This window comes from Felis catus, chromosome B3 (assembly GCF_018350175.1).
Source record: "Felis catus isolate Fca126 chromosome B3, F.catus_Fca126_mat1.0, whole genome shotgun sequence".
Taxonomy (NCBI): Eukaryota; Metazoa; Chordata; class Mammalia; order Carnivora; family Felidae; genus Felis; species Felis catus.
Genome location: NC_058373.1, coordinates 45,175,001 through 45,198,084, shown reverse-complemented (window position 1 = coordinate 45,198,084; position 23,084 = coordinate 45,175,001). Strand labels below are relative to the sequence as shown.

Below are 23,084 nucleotides of genomic sequence, written 5' to 3'. Positions count from 1 at the left end.
GGTTGTAAGTCTTGCTGCTATGCGTTGTGTATTTGCTGCTTTGTATGACCTGTCCTTTCTATTACTTCACTGCTTCCTCCTCATTCCTAACTTTTAAAGTATATTTTATATATATTGTAGTTCTTTTTGGGATAAGTATGGGTGTAAGGAAAGGAAATGAAGGGGTACCAGGGTGGCTCAGTCAGTTGAGTATCCAACTCTTGATTTCAGATCAGGTTATGATCTCAAAGTTGATGAGATTGAGCCCTGTACTGGGCTCGGCACGATCGTGCTGAGTCTGCTTGAGATGATCTCTCTCACTCCCCCTCTTTCTGCCCCTCTTTCCCTCCTCTACTCAGGAGTGCGTGCATGTTCTCTCTCTCTTTCAAAATAAATGTTTAAAACAAGAAATGACATGAACATGAACTTAGGCTTCCTTGAATTAAACACCTCTAGAAGAAAGAAGATAGTTTGTTTTCCTCCCACCCCAACCAGCACCCTCCAATTCCTAGGTGTCAGTTCTGTGACAGTCATTAGAGAGGGGGAGAGATACATTCGGGATCTAATAGAGGAAATAAGCTACAGAGAAGGTTTGGAAAGAGGTGGTGAGAGCAGGGCAGAACTCTTCCCTGAGGCAGAATGAAATTGCTCTTGAGGCACTAGATTCCCTCTCTTCGTACAGAAGATCAGACCTCAAGCACTACAAAGCTCATCCCACACTTAGCTGGCCAAACATCAGCCACTACGCACAGGTGTGTCAAAAGAAGTGTGGCCTCTCCTGTTGGGCCATCCAGGGTGTCTGAGGGTCCTCTCTCCTCAGCTTTGGGCCCTTCCGGTTTGCCCATGACTCAGGTAAGCATGGGGTCCTGCCCAGCAATGATCAACTACACTACCTCATTAGGACGGGCCCTCCTACACTGCCCTTCTCCAAGACTTCATATTTGTGGTCTCAACGGCTAAAACCACATGCCTGAGCCTCAGGCTGAATGAGCACAGCTGTGAAGCTGCCAGCACCCCTAACATTGGGGAAGGAACTGCAGTGGAGTTAGCAGAGAGGCAATAACCACTTCTAATCGGATTCCCTCGACCCAGGGAATGTCTTCATGTCTCACAGCCTCGATAACCGGCAAGTGCATTTACCATGAGAGCATAGAGTCACTGTTTAACTTTGCTCGCTTTATCCTAATATCCATTCTAATACCTATATTAATTATGTGTTCACTTGTTGGAAGAGTGTTTTCCCATCTTCCCCTGGGAAGGTTGTAATCCTACACTTTGCCTGACAGCTAGAAGCCTTTTATGACAAATAGTGACGGTATGATTCCTGTCTACCTATAAACTCTTGTCGGTTTAAGGGAATGATTCTCTCTCTGACTGAGTCTCTTCCTGCTTTCATCACACACAACACCCCATTTAATACTAAAACGCACCTTCAAAAAGTGGGTGGCCTACCTCATGTGCGGCTATGAGCAAACAGTCAAGAAAGAAGTCTTAAAAACCTTTACCATGCAAAAAGGTGCTTTTTATTGTAACACAGGGACAGGACCCAGGGGCAAGAAGAGCTGCACTGGGATTGTGAGGGGTGACTATATACCTAGTTAGCCAGGGTCAGGGATAGTGTAAGTCTCCAAGGAATTTGGAAGCAAGGCTTCTAGGACGTTGAGGGGCTAGCTGCTGTTAAGGCTGTTGACTACTGTCGAATAAAACCTAAGTCTTGAGCCTCTTGAGATGTTTATCAGCAAGCCGTAAGTTTGAAAGATGATTGCTAACCTATATTTCATCAGAGGGAAGCAACCCTACCCAGAGCAAAGCTATAGTGGTAAAACATTAAAGGATGCCCTTGAGGGAGCTGGAGGAATGTTAGAATCTCTACAAGCCACAAGGAAGTCTGGCCTTTGTTCCTTTTTGTCCACCATGCTCCACCCTGAATAACTTTGACCCTCAAATCTTGAAGGTTGCTGCGGCTGAGAGCTCTTACCTTCTGTAACTTCCTGCTGCCTTGGGACATAGGCCCATACCTATGGGTCAAAGTTGATTGGTTGAGTCATGAAAAGCCGAAAGGCTGAGGCAGCTGTATCTGGGACTGATAACATGTGGGGGTCTCTTGAGCAGAAAGGAACACCTGTGTGAACGAAGGAACGGCACTGTAGGAGCGTCAGCACCAGGCACAAAGGCCTCAAATGCCCCAGAAAACAGCAAAACATGATGAAAATAAAAAGAGAGGGGCGCCTGGCTGGCTCAGTCAGAAGACTGTGACTCTTGATCTTGGTCATGAGTTGGAGCCCCACACTGGGTGCAGGCGCTACTTCAAAATAAAAGTTCTTTTCATGAGTCTCCTTGAAGACCAAACACATTTTGCAAGAACATCAGAACAATAACTGTAAATGACAAAAGACTCAAAAAATGGCCACAGTTAACATCTGATGGGAGAAAAAAAATCTCATAAGAGTTATTACAGTAGAGCTGGCAAGGAAATCTAGTCATTTCTGTGACACAACCATTCAATAATCAGAATATCAAGTGATGGCTTTATACTAGGACCTATCAAACTTTAGGAATTTTATCTGTTTTCCAGAACAGAGCATTTACACATACAATACAACCGTAGGCTTATTTGACAGTGCTTTCCAAGTAACATACAAAATAAGTCTAATTAGTCAAAAAAATTTCATTTACAAACCAAATCTCTGAAGTTTGTTAAAATCCTCAGTTTTAAAGCACATGCCTAAGTAGGATTATAGATCATCATAAGATAAAAATGATTTAACGAAGGAAACAAGATCCCAAAGGCGAATGGGTCCTATTAAACGTTTAATTACATTTATTAGAATTTTAATGCTTAGTTTTCAGTAGAGACTAAGGGTTTTTTTTATTATTTAAATATTTTTGAGAGAGAGAAAGAGAGCACAAGCAGGGGAGGGGCAGAGAGAGAGGGAGACACAGAATCCAAAGCAGGCTCCAGGCTCCGAGCTGTCAGCAGAGTCCAGTGTGGGGCTTGAACCCACAGACCATGAGATCATGACCTGAGCCGATGTCGGATGCTTAACTGACCCACTCAGATGCTCCGAGCCTAAAGTTTCTAAAGAGTAACCAATTGTGAACTGTTACACCAGAATTTAGGTCGACAAACTTAAAACTTTATAATTTCTAAAAACTGGTTTTTTCATAGTACAGTGAAAACACAAAGCGTGTATCCTCCGCTTCTCTGCAATGGGAAACCAAAAGCAGATAAGCCTTTTATATTTAGTAATTAGTGTTTTAGTATCCTCTCTTATTTGGAAAAGACTTAGATATCCAATGAATCCAATCTAGCCCATCATTTAAGTAAAACTTGAAAGTTTCAGGCCACCAAAGATTTTGAAAGCTGTCTTAACAATTATCCATTAAATCTTTGAGACAGACAAAATTAACCATCACTTGAAGCCATCTTTTGTTGACAAATTGCAAGAGCTATCCAAAGCCAGTTTGACCATCAGTAAACCTTGGTAGAATAAAAGTTTTATATTGTTGACAACTCCACAGACCTGTCCATCTTAATAAAACTGACTAGCCCAAAAAATAAAAATCTACAAAGTCTAATTAGCTTTCATACAGAATATGTTGCACCTATGTCTGCTTAAAAGTGAATCGGTTTGTTCCCCATTGTCCATTTTTGCCTGGGGGACCAATGGAGAAATCTGAAATGGGTGGTTTAGGCCCAGGAAGGGATAATCTTTGCTCCTTGATTGCTCCTTGTAGGAGGAGGAGGAGCTGATGGTGTTGGAGTCCCAAAGATGCTATTGGAGCTGGTGATGCAGGCCACACCCTTAGTGGTGCAGAAACGGGGCAGGGGTGGGGCTAAGGTGCTGCCAGCAAGTCTGGAGGTAGGTAAAAGTCCAGACACAAGAAAGAGGACTTCTGGTCCTCAAACTTGTCAGCTTATGGGGTACCTGGGTGACTCAGTCGGTTAAAGAGTCTGATTTGGCTCAGGTCATGATCTCACAGTTTGTGAGTTCGAGCCCCCGCATCATGCTCTGTGCTGACATCTCAGAGCCTGGAGCCTGCTTCAGATTCTGTGTCTCCCTCTCTGTCTCTTTGCCCTTCCCCTGCCCACACTATGTCTCTCTCCATCTCTGTCCCCCCATCTCTCTCCCCCCTATCTCTCTCCCCCCTATCTCTCTCCCCCCTATCTCTCTCCCCCCTATCTCTCTCCCCCCTATCTCTCTCCCCCCTATCTCTCTCCCCCCTATCTCTCTCCCCCCTATCTCTCTCCCCCCTATCTCTCTCCCCCCATCTCTCTCTCTCTCAAAAGTAAACAATTAAAAGAAAAAACCTAATAACACTTGTCAGCTTGGAAAGATGAACAGACACATATTCTTTTCCCAACAAGAAGTGAAAATAGGAAGTCCATGTCATGTTGGGGAAGATGGGGAATTTCCTAGAAACAAAAGGACTTTTGGCAGCTGCTTGGGAATATTCCTTGAAGTTCCTCCCCATCGTGAGGTAGACTAACCACAGACAACAGGCTCTGATTATCATAGCCCTGGAGGAGGGGTGCTGGCGTCCCTCCCCACTGCATTCTAGACTCTATATGGGTGCTGGTGAATGGGCCAAAATGCTCTGTCATCATGCTGAGAAGAACCCACTGTTTTTAACCTGTGGAAAACACCAGAAAAGTGGAACAAAGGAAAATTACCCAATGTTGTAATTTAAGTAGTCAGTAGGGATCAGTGATGAAAAATAGTAAAGGTAGAAATCCATCATGGTCTAAACATTCTAACGTGTAATCTTTGCAGTTGACTTCCCTAGGAAATGGTCCCTGGTTGGGTTTTAATTCAATCAGGCATTGGTTTCGGCCAGCTCTGAGCAGAGGTCTCACAACCAGAAGTAGTTAGACTAGGGATGTGTGGAAGGGATCATGTTAGATCAATGAGGAGGAAACCTCACACGGGAGTCTGAAGATGGGCATCTGTCCTAGTGATTTAAGTGGTGGTGCCAGGCCCAGGAAAGAGCGCTTTTTATAAGAATAGCAATAGAGAGGGCATCAAGTTTGTGGTTCTCCTTACCATTTTGGCCAGGGTACTAGCTTCCAGTCAAAAGACAGGCTTTTATTCCTCAGCATAGAGTAGCCACAGACTAGAGGATTGTATTCTGAGCCACTGACGTGAAAGTGTTTGAGTAAGACCACACTCCTGGAAAAGCCCCTGAAATGAAAGAGAGGGAGTAATTCACCAAGTCTGTACCGATGCTCGAGGTCCACATGAGGACACTGGCCCCATGTTGGGTGCCAAAATGATATGTAGTCACAAGTGAATGACCAAGAATTCTTGAGAACTTTTTAGTGTCAAAAGGTGCTTTTATTACAGCACGGGGATAGGACCCATGGGCAGAAAGAGCTACACTGGGATTGTGAGGAGTGACTGATGATACACTTCTCAGTGGGCATTAGAGATAGTGTAAGTCTTTAAGGAATTTGGAAGCAAGGCTTCCAGGACCTTGAGGCACCAGCTGCTGTTAAGATAGCAATGGGCCGGGGGCTCCTGGGTGGCTCAGTTGGTTGAGCGTCCGACTTCGCTCAGGTCATGATCTCACAGTCTGTGAGTTTGAGCCCGGCGTCAGGCTCTGTGCTGGCAGCCTGGAGCCTGCTTCAGATTCGGTGCCTCCCTCTGTCTTTGCCCCCCGCCCACTCACACTCTGTGTCTCAAAAATAAACATTAAAAAAAAAAAAAGATAACAGTGGGCCATATGTTTGAAAGATGATTGCTAAACTATGTCCTGGGGGGGGGGGTGTGGGGGAGGGATGTTTATGGTTGTCAGAGGGAAGCAACACTAACCATAGCAAAGCTATAGTGGTAAAACATTAAAGGATGCCCTTGAGGGAGCTGTAGGAATGTTGGAATCTCTATGCCTCAGCAATCCTTCCGGGAGAATATGAGTCACAGCAAAGTCTGGCCATTGTCCCTTTTTCTTCCATCACACCTACCTACCCTTTCTTTGGGCAGGGCAGGTACTCAAAGAAACCTTAAAGAACCTTACATAAACTAGTTCAACTCAATAATCCATCTCCCTGTGGCCAGAATTCAGTGAATATTTATCCAGGACCTTCTATGTGCCACATACTATTGTAGGGCCTGGGGATACAGCCGTGAATAAACCAAACTCCCTGTTCCCGTGGAGCAAATTTTGCAGTGGGGAGAGATGGACAAGAAGTAAGATCTAGTGTGAGAAGAACGACATGGAGGTAAATCAGGGAAGTGTGTGTGTGTGTGTGTGTGTGTGTGTGTGTGTGTGTGTGTGTGTGTGTACGTACGTATGTAAGGCAGTGATTTGAAAGTAGGGGAAGCAGCAAAGGTTTCCCTGAAAGGGTGACATTTGAGTAATGACTCATAGTGGGGAGCCATGCAGATAAGCGAGGTTGGGGTTCAGGTCCTGCAGTGAGCACGTATGCATGGCCTGGGGAAGGGAGGGGTTGGTGTTCCAGGAAAGGCCAAGAGGGGCAAGTGAAGTGTGCTGAAAGGCAGATGGTGAGGCAGGTTTTGTGAGGCCTTACTGGGCTTTGTGAGGACCTTGGCTTTGGCTTAGGTGGCAGCAATTAGAAGGGGAGCAGAGGAATGACTTATCTGGTTTAGATTTTTTTCCTTGTTCCCTGTAACTGCCATATTGAGACAGCAAGGGTCAAGGCCAGAATCAGGGAGCCCCGTTAGATGGCGGTGTGGATTATGGGTGGTAGTGCAGATGGGTCCGCCAAGTTCCTGTGGCCTGCATGGCACCCTTGGATGGAGGCTGGTCTGCTGTTGCAAACCATCCAAAATATTAAAGATGAAAGTTCTAAATTGGGGGCGTTCACATTTAATTTTAGAACACAAGGCAATAAAAGGATATTTGGTCCTATTTAGAATACTGAAAGTACAGTTGGCGAATTGTGTTCTATTCTGTGGAAGGGTTTTATACATCTGCTTCATTCTCAAATAATTCATGAGGTAGATAACATTGCCCATTTTAAATTATAAGAAAAGTAATGCACAAGATAAACTAGAAATCAGGCAGAACCGACTGGTACACAAAGGTGAGACAAGACCCCTTGGTCCTCTCTGCCTTGTCTTTGAGTCCTCTTTTGGTCCATGGATATATCCTTGAGCACCTAGAGCATGAATTCCTATCCACCACCCAAGCGGGGTCAACGCAGAACATTTTCTTCTGTGCCTGTATTTCCTCATTTACTAATCAATTCTTGGTGCCTTTTCCATGGGTCCTACGTAGGACCCATCTGGCGATTGCAAGGTATGGATGTATCCTATTTTATTTTTTTTTTTAAGATTTTATTTTTAAGTGATCTCTACATCTGACGTGGGGCTCGAACTCCTGACCCCGAGATCAAGAGTCTCACATTCCACTGACAGACAGCCAGGCGCCCCTGGATGTATTCTATTTTAAATAAGATCTGAATCTTGGGAGATAGGCAGAGTCAGTGTCATTTTATAAATGAGAAAACTCCAGTTTGGAGAGCATAGCCCCATGGTTTGCAATTAAATGAAAGTACTAAGTGATTCTAGGTCTTCTGACTCTGTTCTTATTTCTACATGAACCAAGAGAGCAGTAGTCATGAGAGGAACAGAAAGTTCTTTTCTCAAACTGGTGTGGGATCGGCTCTCAGGCTACCAACGGGCCACACAGGAAAATCTCCTCAGGCCTTTCCTGACTGCCATCCCCAGGTGCCTCTCAGTAAATCTGCTTTTATCTGTTCTGGTTGCTAAGGGTTTAAACGGAAGCTCTTAAATCTGGGAAGCAATTAAACTGTAAGGTTTGGGATCCTTAGCAGAGTGATGGCAGCAGTCACAATCGTGAGACACTCCCCTGTTTGCTTTTGTATTGGTCATTTCCTCTGGAGGGTAGGTTGTGGCCTTTTGACTGGACTCCGCAAAAGTGAGGGTCATGCCTGGCAAAGTTCTTTCCTCTTCTCAGACATGTTGTATTTTCAAAATTGGATCCTAACTTTTTTCTGAGTATAAAAAGAGTGTGTGTTCATTTTAACACCTGCATATACACACTACATGTGTATATAAAATTTTCCTCCTAATTTTGCCAGGGCATTGATGCACCCTTAACCATTTAGATCTGTCTTTCCAAGCTTTCTTGTGTGTCTGCAGGCATAAGTATGTATAGCAGTGTTTCTGTTTTCTACAGATTAATTGTTGTTCATATTACCCCATACCTATTTTCATTGATGGACCACATGTCATGACTATTATGTTGTTTCATTCTTTCTATGCTCTAATTCATTTTTTAGACTTCAGATTACATTAAAATGTTTTCATGACTTTATAATCTTTTATAGTTTGGAAGTACCATAATGTATTCATGGTTATTTTGGTTTTTAATTGTTTACTCTTAAAATGGAATCCCAACAAATGCATACATTTTAAATGCTCAATTCTGTAACTCCTTCCTGGGAGAGAAGTTGATCAAACTTCTAGCCTAGAAGTCCTGGGAGCCAGGCTTCTTTTCCAGCTCTGATCTCCAGATCAGATCTCCAGATCTGTGTCCTTGATCTGCCATTGATATTAGACCATTCCCTTCACTTCTCTTGACCTTTTTACCCAACTGCACAAAAAACCTCTAAACTTAAAAACACAATGTCTGTAGTCAATCCTTTGCTATGTGGGTGAAGTCTCATCGCAGAGCATCATGAGGACGGAGAAGAGCAGAACATGTACCTAGTCTCCAAAAGCATTATAATCCTAGTGACCTGGCATGTGCAGGTGGAGTCCTTCCTGCCATCCTCCCGCCCCAAAGACAGGGTCTCGATGATGACGGGGAAAGGATGGCAATTCAGGAACAGCACAAATGCATGAAGGTGGAAAAGTGGCAGGAGTATTTGGGGACGGTATGGAGCCCAGTAGACTAACAATAAGAAGTTCAAGTGAGTTAGTGTAAAAGTAGAAAGGCAGTTTGGTAGGATCTTTAATGTCAAGAAGAGGAATTTGGGCTTGACTTGATCCAAAGAAGATGAGAAGCCCACTCATTGCGGGTGAGAGTTCCTATAACCAATGTGCCTGTTCTGTGGCCTGTGGTTAGTGCAATAAGTAAAAGGTGTGTGTGTGTGTGTGTGTGTGTGTGTGTGTGTGTGTGTGTGTGTGTGTGTGTGATGGGGAAAGTGGGGAAGGAGGGGAGGGAGAAAATGAGAGAATATTTGCATTGACAGAACACCCTGGAATATAATTGATACAAGGACACATAGAGTCCATTCAGCCCAACTCCTTTGACCAACTAGCCTGGAGGGAGGGAGGGTTTTGACCCAGGGCACACAGTTGGTGGCACTCACTGCTGTGGACACACACCTGGGCTTAATGGTGGAGTGATGCTTTAGCCTCACTGTCCTGTCACCTTGCCGATGGCCTGTATTGTCATGCCAAGTTTGCTGATGGAGCTTTTGGAAAAAGCACTAAGCTTGGCATCAGGAGGTCAGTGTTCTGATTCCAACTGTGCCCCTGGCCGAGGCTGTCAGACCCTCCTGTGTTGGCAGTTTCCATATAGTAACATGACGATGTTCGATTAGAGCCTGTGGCTTTCTTTCTTTCCCAACCCTCACAGTCTGAATCATTCTTTTTTTGTGTTTTGAAAAGCCCTTTTGCACCAGTTAGCTCATTTAATTAGTTTTTTTTAAGTGTATTTATTTATTTTGAGAGGGAGAGAGAAAGCATGAATGGGGGAGGGGCAGAGAGACAGGGGAGAGCAAGAATCTCAAGCAGACTCCACACTGCCAACGTGGAGCCTGATACAGGACTTGAACTCATGAACCGTGAAATCATGACCTGATTTGAGCTGAAATCCAACGCCTAACTGACTCAGCTGCCCATTTAATTTTTAACCCAATTGTGGGTGTAGATAGAAGAGTTGTTCCTTGGTGTTGCAGATGAGGAAATGAGAATTTGGACCAGGATTAACTGACTTATCCTAGGTTATTCCCAAGTTTGATACCCTTCTTCCAGTGCCCTTTCCACTCTACCAGAGGACTGAAAGAAATAATTTCCCTTTAGTTATCTGTTTGTTCAGACTTCCTCCAAAGGAGACACACCCACAGCTCAGCAGGGATTAGCTTGGGTTTGCCCTATAGGAAGTACTCAACATTGTGGGTCAAATGAGGGAAAAAGAAATTGGGGGGAAAAAAGACTTTTTTTGGAGAAAATAAACCACCTGGTTCTCTGTCCTCTTTACAGTTTATGTACCTTAATTCCTTTCTGATATGTACATCAATGCTATCAATATGCCTTTGTTACTCTGCTCTTGTCCACTAAACTCAATGGGAATATGTATTTGCAATGTCATCACAATCTTGTTTAATAACCTGTATTTTCGGTTGAGATATGCTGCCGTTGTATTTTCATGGGTCAAAGTAATGCAGTGGGGGAAAACAAGGAACGCAACACACAGTTTACTTGAGTGAGTTCTTTAGTGTTACTTTCAAAACAGCTTCTTAGCTAATATAGTCTTAGAATTTAGAACTGGACAACCAGGACTTTTTGGAAAGGAAGACGCGACCTTAGTTGACTAATCTGGAACCTCGGAACCCAGCACTGACCTGCCACCTTAAGGGCTTTGGAGGTGAGTCTATCACTTAGGCTACCTCTTCCCTGATATTAAACAGGGTAATTGGTGTGGATCCACATCTCACATTGTTGACTAAGGTGATAAATTCCAAGCGGACTGAAGATTTTTTTTAAGTTTACTTATTTTGAGAGAGAGAGTATGCATATATGTGAATCGGGGAGGGGCAGAGAGAAGGAGAGAGGGAATCCCAAGTAGGCTCCACACTGTTGGCACAGCCCAACAAGGGGTTCCAACTCCCAAACCATGAGATCGTGACTTGAGTCAAAATTAAGAGTTGGATGCTTAACCAACTGTGCCACCCAGGAGCCCCAATGGATTGAAGATTTAAATAGAAAAATACGGAAGACCTAAAAGAACTAGAAGAAAACGTGAAAGCATTCATTTATAGGCTTAGAGTGGGGCATGCCTTTTGAAATAGGACTCAAGTTTCAGAATCCCAAAAGAGAAGGCATATAAGTTTGACCACACTTAAAACCCCCACAGAACCCGCCAACTGGCAAAACAACCTATACCATAAGAAAAGGAAAAAAAAGGCAACCTGAGGAAAAGAATGGCAATACTTACCACAGACTATGAGTAAGGGGCTAATAATGTCTCCAATATGGAAAGAACTTCTAGCAACTGAGAAGAAAACAATAAAACTTGAAAGACGTGCAAAGAACATGAACAAACAGTTCACAGAAAGGAAACAAAAATGGCTCTTACACATAGGGGAAGTTGGGGCTCAACTTTACACATGATAAAAGTAAACACTCTGCTGAGATGTCAGATTTGTGCCAAAAAAAAAAAAAAGTTGAACACCTGTCAACAAGGCTGTGGGGAAAGAGGCATTTTCGTACGTGGCTGGAGGAAGTACAGATTGGTTCCGTGTTGAAAACATCAAAGTTACAAATGCCCATGCTCTTGGGTGCAGCAATTCAATTTCTGGGGCTTTAACTTGTGGGGTACACGTGTTCTTCTATGAAACTATGTGAAGCCATTCATTGTAGCCTTCTTTGCGCTAGTGAAAGATGAGAAATGATCCGAATGTTCCTCAGCAGAGGATTAGCCACAGTGCAGAGATCCAGTGGAAAAGCACACAGCTTTAGATTTATGTGTGAAGATCGACTTTGAACTAAAAGCAAACAAAATTCAACAAACATTAAGGTGGAGAACAATATACTTAGATCTTGTGTAAAAGGGGGGGTAGGAAAGAATGTATATTATGTCCTTTTATATGTACTTTTTAATATTTATTTTTTAGCAAGAGAGAAAGACCGAGCATGAGCGGGGAGGGGCAGAGAGAGAGGGAGACACAGAATCTGAAGCGGGCTCCAGGCTCTGAGCTGTCAGCACAGAGCCTGACACGGGGCTTGAACTCACAAACTGCGAGATCATGACCTGAGCCAAAGTCAGACGCTTAACTGACTGAGCCACCCAGGTGCCCCAGGTATATATTTTTAAGAAAATGTCCAGGGGCGCCTGGGTGGCGCAGTCGGTTAAGCATCCGACTTCAGCCAGGTCACGATCTCGTGGTCCGTGAGTTCGAGCCCTGCGTCGGGCTCTGGGCTGATGGCTCAGAGCCTGGAGCCTGTTTCCGATTCTGTGTCTCCCTCTCTCTCTGCCCCTCCCCCGTTCATGCTCTGTCTCTCTCTGTCCCAAAAATAAATAAACATTGAAAAAAAAAAAAAAGAAAATGTCCAATTGTTCTCCAAAGTAGTCCTACTAAGTTTCATTTCTACCAGCAGAGCATTCCAATGCTACCAGCAGCATTCCAACTTCTCCACTTCTTAACAATACTTGGTATGCCAATCTTTGGCCATTTAAATAGGCGTGTAATGGTATCTTGTGGTTTTAATTTATGTTTCTCTAATGACTAATGATGTTGATCATCTTCTCATATGCTTTTTTGCCTGTTGAAGATCTTCATTGCTGAAGTGTGCATCTGAACCTTTGGTGCATCTTAAAAGTTGGTTTTTCTTATTGCTGAGTTCTGAGGGTTCTTTATATTTTCTGACTCCAAGCTCTTTTCAAATAGAGTATTGGCGAAGGTCTCCCTCCAGTGTGTGGCTTGTCTTCTCATCCTCTTCACAGGGTCTTGGAGGGGTGCCTGGGTGGCTCAGTCACCCCGTAGGAGCCTCTTCTTAGACTAAGAACTTAAACATGATTGGGCAGTGGCAGCAGACAGGGGGGAGAGGAGGAGGGATGAAAGAAACCTTACCTTTAATTATAGATAAAGGAGAATGTGCCAGATTAAAAATTGATATGATATGCTGAGCTGGTAAGGAATTTCATGAAAATAAAAATCCAAGTATTACCGTGATATCATTGATGCCAAATGAACTTTGTTTCAGCGATTTACTGGAGGTTGAAAAGTAAACCAGTTTTTTCTATATTAGACTCATTTTTATTTTTTTATTTATTTTTATTTTTTTTTTAATTTTTTTTCAACGTTTATTTATTTTTGGGACAGAGAGAGACAGAGCATGAAAGGGGGAGGGGCAGAGAGAGAGGGAGACACAGAATTGGAAACAGGCTCCAGGCTCCGAGCCATCAGCCTAGAGCCTGACGTGGGGCTCGAACTCACAGACCACGAGATCGTGACCTGGCTGAAGTCAGACACTTAACCGACTGCGCCACCCAGGCGCCCCTAGACTCATTTTTAAATTATATATTTATTTTGAGAGAGAGTGCGTGAGAGAGCACATGCAGGGAAGTGGCAGAGAGGGGGAGAGAGAATCCCAAGTAGTCTCTATGCTGTTGGCACAGAGCCTGATGTGGTGTTGGGTCTCCTGAACCGTGAGGTCATGACCTGAGCTGAAATCAGGAGTCTGATGTTTAAATGACTGAGCCACCCAGGCGTCCCTCTACATTGGACACATTTTAAATGACTACCTTTAGGGAGCTAAACTTTCTAGTTCAATGAAGACAGCCTTGGGCGTTGCTTTTTTTTTTTTCCTGCCACTTTACGTTGTTCTCTAAGGACTCGTAATTGTCTGACACTTGATTGGCAAAAGTGCCAAGCTTATATAAAAATACTACTATTTGTTAAAGTAAAAAATCACTCCTGTCACTTGCCGTTCTATAGTAATGTTTTGTTTCTCTTGACCAGGTATATGTATGAATGTGCTTTGTGCATAAGAACACGACGCAATATTTGCCTTGGCATCAGGGCTTGCACATTAAATGTACCAATTCTGTTTTTTCAAATGTACCAATTCTAAATTAATAGGCAGTAACATTACACCTATTCATAGAATTACAACTATTTATTTAAATATCACAAAGTCTGAGTTTAAGGTTTGCAGACACTCAGAGCCTAAAGCTATTTCTGAATCCCTTTCAGCTATTAACAGCTCAAGGTGTCCCCCACCCCACCACCTGCCATCCCCTACCCCCAAATACTTTTGCTTGCAATCTCCATCTCTTAACCACATTTATGAATTGAAAGTATAATTTTAAGGGAGTGGGAAGTATATCTGTATTTCTATTTCTATTTGACATAACTCCTAGATTTTTATTCTTAATTGAATTCTATAGTGTTACAAATTAAACAGCTTCTCTTGAAAGTCACCAGGATCTTTTACATAGACCTTCGGCCCTGAGTGACAGTCCTTCAAGAACTTCCTAACTCCTCCAGTCAGAAAGGAACAGGGTAATTTCTATCTGCATTGCTAGGTCATCTTCGGTGTGTGCAGTAAACTTCCATTGTGAAGGTGCATCAGTACCAAGAACACAGGTGGCTAAGGTGGACGCAATCATGAGGGAACCTCGGACAAAGCCAAGGTGAGGGACCTTCTACAAAATAACTGGCCTGCATTCTTCCAGCATGTCATTAAGCATTTCCCTAGTCTTTGCATTTAGGATGAAAGAGTTATGACAACCAAATGCAGTGCATGATCCAGAATTTTCTTCTGCTAAGGACTTAATATAATTAGCAAAATGTGAGTAAGATCTGTAGATAATTTTTTAAAAATGTAAGTATTGCTATATCCCATTTTCAGCTGAGAATTGGCAGTTCAGTTTTCAGATTGGCTGGGAGGGGTGGGGTTTTGCCTGAGAATACTCAGACCTGGCCCCTGCCTCCACAGTGAGCCTGTCTCCAGGCCTGGGCCTCAGCCACTTCAGACCCTGTTCTGGGAGGGGCCGGACCAGGCCACAGCCAGGTTTTTGTTTTTGTTTTTAATTTTTTCTTACATTTATTTATTTTTGAGAAACAGAGTGAGACAAAGCGTGAGTGGGGGAGGGGCAGACAGAGAGGGAGATAAAGAATCAGAAGTAGGCACCAGGCCCCGAGCTGTCAGCACAGAGCCCGACGCGGGGCTCGAACCCACAAACTGTGAGATCATGACCTGAGCCGATGTCGGACGCTCAACCGACTGAGCCTCCCAGGTGCCCCCACAGCCAGGGTTTTATGTGTGGTAACTTGTCCACCCCTGAGGCTTGTTTCCTTGAGCCAGTGACACCGTGGCCTCCTTTCCACCGTGGGTGTCAATAGCAGAACATTCTGTTTAGCCTCAAACTGACAGCATTGCAACTGATGGCAAAACAAGATGAGGGACTACAGGAAGGGAGGCTGGCCACAAACTTCGGACTCCCTTCTGGCAGTGAGGGCAGAGTCCTGGCTCAACGCACCCCCTTGCCTCCCCCAAAGTAGCTCTGTATGTATCCATGTTAGTCTTCAGATTGTGGCTATTGGACAGTGGTACTTTAAGAGAAAATTCTTATTTTTTAAAAAATACAAGCTGAAGTTTTTAGGTATAAACAGGCACCATGTCTGTAACTGACCTTTTATTTTATTTTATTATTTTTTAATGCTTTTATTTATTTTGGAGAGAGAGGCAGAGTGCAAGCAGGGGAGGGGCAGAGAGAGAAGGAGACACAGAATCTGAAGCAGGCTCCAGGCTGTGAGGTGTCAGCACAGAGCCCCATGTGGGGCTTGAACCCACAAACTGCAAGATCATGACCTGAGCCGAACTTGGACACTTAACTGACTGAGCCGCCCAGGTGCCCCTGTAACTGACCTTTTAATAGTTCAGAAAGCAAACAATATTTGGGGAATCTCTGAAGGATCTAAGGGAACTTTTTGTATTCTCCCCCTCACGTTATTTATTTTTAAAAAATATTAATTTTTTTATTCTCAACATACAATATAGTCATGGCTTTAGGAGTAGAACACAGTGATGTATCTTTTACATATGATATGCAGTGCTCATCCCAACAGGTGACCCCCTTAAGGCCCGTCACCCATTTATCCCACCCGCCCCCCAACCCCATCAACCCTCAGATCTCTATATTTAAGAATCTCGTATGGTTTGCCTCTCTTTCTTTCTTTATCTTATTTCACTCATTTACCCCACCTCCCCAACCCCATCAACCTTCAGTTCTCTAAGAATCTCTTCTGGCTTGCCTCCCTCTCTCATTTTATCCTCCCTCATTATTTTTGCAACTTTTCTGTAAGTTAAAGTAGGCCAAAGTTAAAGGGAAAACTGCGTTATGATGCAGTCTCCTTGAAGATATTTTAGGAAAGAACAAAGAACCCAGATTAAAACAAAAAAGTTCCACTGGGAGGAGTCCCACCAGTGGTTGAAAAAGATCTAGGAATACCTGTCCAGCCAAGTTGACACATACAGAACAGTGACTGCTGTCTGTGCCACAACCCATCTCTTGGCTGAATGGCCCCTTGATGTAGGTTGTCAGAAGACAATACCAGATGTGGAGCACCTGCTTCATGCCAAGCAATTTCTCTATTGCTTTGGGGAATATGTAAGTGTCTTAGAATTAAAGAAATAGGGCAGTGATATTGATACAACCTGATGATCCAAAGGCAGGGGGGAAAAGTTGGTGCCAAGAAGAACAACTGGGTTTGTCATGAAAGCCACCAGTGCCATTTACTGAAGGGACACCTGGAAGAGAAGGGGATTTGGTTGGGGGAGGCAGCACCGGTTAATGGAGGGGATATCAGGGGCCTAACTTTAGACATTTGAAGTGTAGGAGAAACGTGAGGAGAGGAATATACAGATCTGAGTTCCGGAGGAGAGGGGCTGGAATTGAAGAAACGTGTCCCTCACGCAGTCCCACAACACTTGGGTCGTGTGTATGTGTGTGTTAGGAAACAGAGTGGGAAACGGCAGTAAGTGTCCCTTGTCCCACATGGGGGTTTTCAGGGATTCAGTACTAGGGCTGAGGTCCTGTGGGGGGCCTAGTCCTCGCCTCCACCCTTGGCTCTGTACTGAAGCCTAGAATGAGCTTTGGCAGGGCTGCAGCGAGATGGTCACAGGAGCGATTCTGCTGGGCAGGTTTCTGGAAATCACCAGGGATCTGGATTTTGAAGGATGACCTTGTCATAGAGGGCAGGATCTCAGTCCCTATCGGGCATGAAGGTCACTGAAAACTGTCCCAGCCTAAATGTATGCAAGTGTGGAAAGACTTTCCAAAAGGGGTTATAAAGAATTTATAGTAAGAATTTCTGTTCAATTAGAAAGTAAGTTAATAAATGACGGTGACCTTTGCTCTTACCTTATTCTTGCTGTTTCCAGTTAACTCCAGGTCAGTCTATTTGATGATACCTGCCATTACCAGGAACAGATGGGACTATAAAACAGGTGCACGCACGTACACACACACACACACCCCAACCTATGAAACTACTTTTTTTTTTTTTTTTACTTAATCTGGATTAAATATCCTATCACTAGAAATGAGTAGAGCAAGAATTAAATCCAAAAGAAATGACCTTTAATTCACTTCCAGGTAAAAAGTTGTAAAAAAAGTGTCAAGAGTTCATGTGGGGGATTCCAGGTCTCCTCTCCTGGTGGTATGTTGAGGGAAGTCACTTCTGCTTCAGTGCTAAGAAGCCTCCAGGGCCTCTGCTGTATCTGTGCGTTCCAACCCCCACCCCCACCCCTGCAATTTCCCAGCTCCTTGCTGTTATGTAGGCCATGGCACCCATTCTCCCATTCTGGCTAATGAACTCCTTAAGTAACAGCTGAATCACTTAAGAACAGTGAGGGGATCCTACAGTTCCCCCTTTCCTGCCACAGAAGTATCAACCAAATTGATCTGATCACAGAATACCCTTCCTAACAGCATAATACACATTGTTAAGTGGACGTAAAATATCAAGATAGGCCATATTCTGGACCATAAAACCATTCTCAATTTAAAGGAATTCAAATGTTAACGTATATCTTATCACAGTGAAATTAGAAATCAACAGTAGCTGGGCACTTGGCTGGCTCTCTGAGCATGCAACTCTTAATCTCGGGGTTATAATTTTGAGCCTCATGTTGGGTGCAGGGATTGCTTAACCAAATTAACTTTCTATTGATTTGTTTTTAAAGTTCAACATTTGCAAATCCTTGAACACTTCTGAATAACCCAAAGAGGAAGTCAAAAGTAGAATTAGAAAAATTTGAAGCAAATGAAAACAGGAAATTGGTGTATTTGGAATGTAACTAAAGCAGTATTTAGAGGAAATTTGTAACACTAAACATCTGTAGTAGGAAAAAGGTCTTAAATCAGCTTTCACTTTGGACTACAAGAGGAGCAGTAAATGAAACTCAAAATATGCATCAAGACGGAAGTAATATCAGAACAAAAATCAAATAAATAGAAACACTAGAGAAAAATCAAAAGCCAAAACCCGTCTCTTTGTGAGGGTACAATTGATGAGCTTTTAGACTGATGAGGAAGAAAGAGACCTAAATTACCAATATCAGAAGTGGAAAATATAGCATCAGCACAGATTCTACAGGTAGTGGTCAAATGACACCATAGGAATATCATGAACTTGATGCCAAAGAGTTTGACAGCTTGGACTAAACAACCTGCTTGAGAAACACAAACTAAAGCTTGCTTGAGAAGACCGATAACCTGAATAGCCCTACATCTATCAAAACAAATTTGTAGTTAAAAAACACCCATAAAAGCAATCTTGGAGCCAGATGATTTCACTGGTGAATTCTACCAGATATTTAAGAGATAACGTCTCTACACAAACTTCCAGAAGTTGAAAAGGAGGCAACATTTGTCGTTTCTATACGGCTGGCATTTCTGTGTTACCAAAGCAAGAGAAAGACATTACAAGAAAATACTATACCGCAAATATCTCACATGAATACAGATGTCAAAATTTTAACAGGTTAGCAAAACAAATTCAAGAGTATATAACAAGGGTACTGCCCTGAGATTTATCAAGGAATTAAAGGTTTAACATACAAATATCCGTGCATTTCACCATATTAAAAGACAAAGGAAAAAGCATCATCATCTCAATAGATGCCGAAAATGCATTTGACAAGATCCAAGGTCCATTTCTGCTTTAAAAACAAAACAACTCTGTATACTAGGAGTCTTCAATCTGACAAATGACATCTTTAAAAAAATAAATGAACAGCTTATACCTGCCATCATATATGTGGTGGAAGATTGAATGCTTTCCTCCCCAAATGAAGAACAAGTCAAGGGTATGTCCTCGTATCAGTTTTACTCAACATTATACCGGAGAGCAACGTTGAGACCACTGCTCTTTTAGAAAGGAGTCTTTGTGTCTGAGCAGCATGGAGGGTGAACTGAATGCTAAATGGTGGCCAGTCCAAAGGCAATGAAAATTAGGCAGCAGGCAATTGTGGTAGACTTTATAGATCTTAGTCGTAAGGACAAATGGGGTGACCTGTTTGACTCTTGCATCCAATGGAGAAATCTATCGATAGAGAATCTATTTTTGGTTTCCTCCTTGCTTATGAAAGATTTTGTATCTGAAATGTCTATGAATAGATTAATGCAACCCTGGAGAAGTGAGTGAGCATTTGTGCAATAGACCTTCTGAGGATATACGTGTGATCTGTATAACACTTCATTATTAATAATGTTGACGTTAATGTGGTTAGTGTGGGTAATAATGCCTAACAGCTCCCATATGCCAGGTTCTGGGAACTGTACTTCTTAGTCACAGAATCTTAAATGAAGTAAATAGTATTATCTTGGAGGTGCAGGTACTGAAGCTGATAGAAATGATATAAAGTTATCAAGAGTGGGGAGAGGCAGAGGTAGGACTGGAACACAATTGCCTCTGAGACCAATACTGGTGTTTGTCAATGCTCCTCAGCATGGACCCCTGGTAGCACCTTCAGTGCGATGAACTCCAGCCTCTTACAGCCACGCAGAGAGGCAGGGGGAGGGAGAACAGAAGACTGAGGTGCTTGAGAACCATTGGTTCTTTCTTAGATTCTTTCCTGGCCAGGCTTTGCCTTCACCGACATTTCCTTGTTTGTGGTTAACTTAAGAATTCTTGGCCATTACAGGGCAGCTGTAATTACTTTGAAAATGTAAAAAAAAAAAAACAAAAAAAAAAAAACCTGTTATTTTGCCCCAGAAAGTGCTGGGGGTCCTTTGGGCAGGGAGCCTGCTAACTCAGAATCCCTAACTTGAGGAAAGTTTGTAGAAATCCTATGATGTAAAGGAAATCACAGTGAGCTAGCTAAGGGTTGGAGGCGGCAGGAGGGAAGGCTCTGGAAGCTCAGGGGAGTTTAAAGAAAGGGCCTTCATGGAATGTGCTGGTCCCCTGACCCTCCCACTCTTGCCTTGAGAAGCCCTGCTGTTGTCATTACCCTCATTCTTCTCTGTGGGCTCAGCTCTTTTTTTTTTTTTTTTTTTTTTTTTTTGTAACTTTTTAATAGTCCTTCCCACAACCTTGTAGTCCCAGGAGCATACTGGAGCCAGGACTGTATCACCTCTGACCTCCATTTCTACTTTCAGGCCATGATTTGATCATCCCCTCTGAAGCCACTAGCAGTGGCCACGGTGCTTTCTGCCTCTACCTCCAGGTCTCCTCCAGGTGCCTTAATCCTCTTAGGTTAACCCAGAACTCAGGGCCTGATGATCATCCAGGGCATCCCCAGTGTCCAGAGGACTGCCTCATCCTGTATCTGGCCTCCCTGTGTTTTCCTCTTCTCCACCTAGCAGCCCTCTTAGGCAGGCCCCCTTGCAGAATGTGAAATTACACAGAAGTCCCTTGCTGCAAGGGTAAGCTTTTACCTTCTCTCTACACCACCCTTCTCCCCGCCCCCGGCACTCATACCTGCTCTGTAATAGCATTTCAACTTCTGGTTCCTCAAGTCTTCCTTATTTGCCCAATGCCTGTTGCACTGGCCTCCTTTGTCCCCCTATCCAGTGTGGGCGTTGTGTTCAACCTTTTCTTTGCCCTCACAATCTTCCTCCTTTCTTCTCACCCTTGGTTTTCTTTTCTTTTCAGGAGCCTAATCGATTTCCCACCGCAGGTTAAGCCAGCTGAAAGTTGCCTGTAACCTGTGCACACGTGCACATGAGCTGTTTAAATAGTGCTGGAAAAACAAAAACCTAGATCCACGTTGCTTGACTTTATCACAGTGTTACGTGATCAGTCTTTGGCCAGAGACTGCATGCTTGCTGCTGCTTTTAGTTACTGATTTTTTTTTTAATGTTTATTTGGGAGCGAGAGCATGTGCGCACAAGCGGTGGAGGGACAGAGAGAGAGAACCCCAAGCAGGCTCTGCACTGTCAGCATAGAGCCCCACGTGGGGCTTGACCTCATGAACCGTGAGATCATGACCTGAGCCAAACTCCAGCGTTGGACATTTAACCTACTGAGCCACCCAGGCGCCCCTGCTGCTGCCTTTATTTACCCCTAGTTACTATGGTATTCTCCCTAGCCATCTGGGCTTGTCCGTTGCAACTTCATCCTTCCTGTGCCACGACACACCCAGTGACCTAGCCTTCCACTTCTTTGAGAAGACTGTGGTGTGAACTTTCCGGTCCCTCAGTAGGACTGTCCTGTCCCCCCGCCCCCATGCCGCACCCAAGTACCTCCCTATCCTCCTCTTCACCAAGAGGCTTTCCTCCTCTGTTACGTTTTAACTTCTTCCTACCCCCTAAGTCAACCCCAGTCTAACCGAAGCATCCCTGTCCCTGAACACAAACAAAAGCTCTATCTCCTTTCTCCCTCAATGTGCTTTTCTACAGAACGTTGCTGGGCCTTCCATTACACATCTCTTCTATTCTGACTTTCAGTGTAATCTGTTTTCATGGCTTGAATCTCCTATCCTCTTGAGTACAAGGATTTTTTTTAATCGGTTTTATATATTTTGTTTACCCCCCACCCCACACTAGATGATGGAAATACCATTTATCCTTTTCCATGAATCCCTGTGCCCTGCTGGACGGAGCCGAGGTTGGTCTTTTTTTTTTTTTTTTTTAATGTTTATTTATTTTTGAGAGAGAGAGAGAGAGAGCATGTGCCTGCAAGTGGGAGAGGGCCAGAAAGAGGAAGATACAGGATCTGAAGCAGGCACCAAGCAGCGAGTACAGAGCCCAACATGGGGCTTGAACTCATGAACCATGAGATCGTGACCTGAGCCAAAATCAGGAGTCGGCTGCTTAAGCAACTGAGCCTCCCAGGTGCCCCCTGAGGTTGGTCTTGAGACCACAGGCGAGCGCAGGGATTGTGGCGGGACGGCATCACATCTCGGTGGAAATTACTGCAGGAAAACGAAATGAAGTGCCACTTTCATAAAGCTGGAATCCTCATAGGACAGGAATGCCACAGGAGACAGCTTGGTAACAGTTGTCAAATTGTTCGAGTTTCCATACTGACCAAAGAAAGAAGAATGACTAATCTCTGTAATGTGAATAATTCACAGTAGCATGTTTGGAAAGCATGAACTTCTAAATGCGTCAGAGAGGCAAGTGTGTTGAGCTGGAGGTATGTTAAAAAAAAAAAAAAAAGCAACAGGCACGCATTGTGTTCAAAGAAATGCAAATATCCTGGATAAACAGATCTTTTTATTCGAATTAACTTACATGAAGTGATTCTGTGATTCAACAGATTTTTATTTGAGTTCCTGTTAGGAGCTCTGGGCACTAAAGGAACAAAACAGTGTCCCTCCCCTTATGGTCAGGGAGGTCCTGGCTGAAGAAGGGACATTTGAGGAGAGACTCAAATGAAATGAAGTAGGAGGGTATATGAGGCAAGAGTATCCACAGGAAGGAAAACTGTATGTGCAAAGGCACTGAGGCCTTTGCTAGATGCTAGAGTGTGTTGAGGAATAGCAAAGAGGCAAGTGATAGAAGAGCAGAATGAGGAAGAGGAAGAATGTGGTTGAAGATCAACCACAGCTGGGCCAGGTGGGCCTATTGGCCAGGCTGGGGACGTGATGTGTAAAAGCACTTTGAAAGTCTCCGTTGCTGCTAAAAGGATTTGAATAGCATTAACTTCTGAAATTACTTGATAAATCAATAAAATAGAATTGCTTTGTTCGGTTTGCCTTACACCTCTACTAGAGGGAGAGCCCATTGTCCCATAACCCATTACTCCCTTGGTAAGACACCATGGGCAGGTCACAAGATCTATCCCTGCAAATTTTAGCAGGACATGACAACCTCTGATTGTCATATAGAAGGAGTCCTCTGCTTATTATGGATGTTAAGGGAACATATTCTTCCTGTTACTGTTTGTCATTTGACTTTGCTTGTGGTGTCTTTTGTCATAGTGAAAGTTTCAT

At 43.6% G+C, this 23,084-nt stretch overlaps 1 protein-coding gene across 2 annotated transcripts in view; it reads left to right on the top strand.

The window, feature by feature from the left end:
• The window catches only part of GCNT3 (glucosaminyl (N-acetyl) transferase 3, mucin type), a 110,688-nt gene that overhangs the window by 3,543 nt on the left and 84,061 nt on the right, over window positions 1-23,084 (top strand). The window contains exon 1 of one of the 2 annotated variants that reach the window (XM_045059235.1): window positions 6,078-6,199. The exons of the other annotated variant lie outside the window; for it this stretch is intronic. The gene's annotated coding sequence lies outside the window, so the exon portion shown is untranslated. Of the gene's footprint in view, window positions 1-6,077; window positions 6,200-23,084 lie in introns of those variants that run through there. 2 annotated transcript variants of the gene reach the window in all.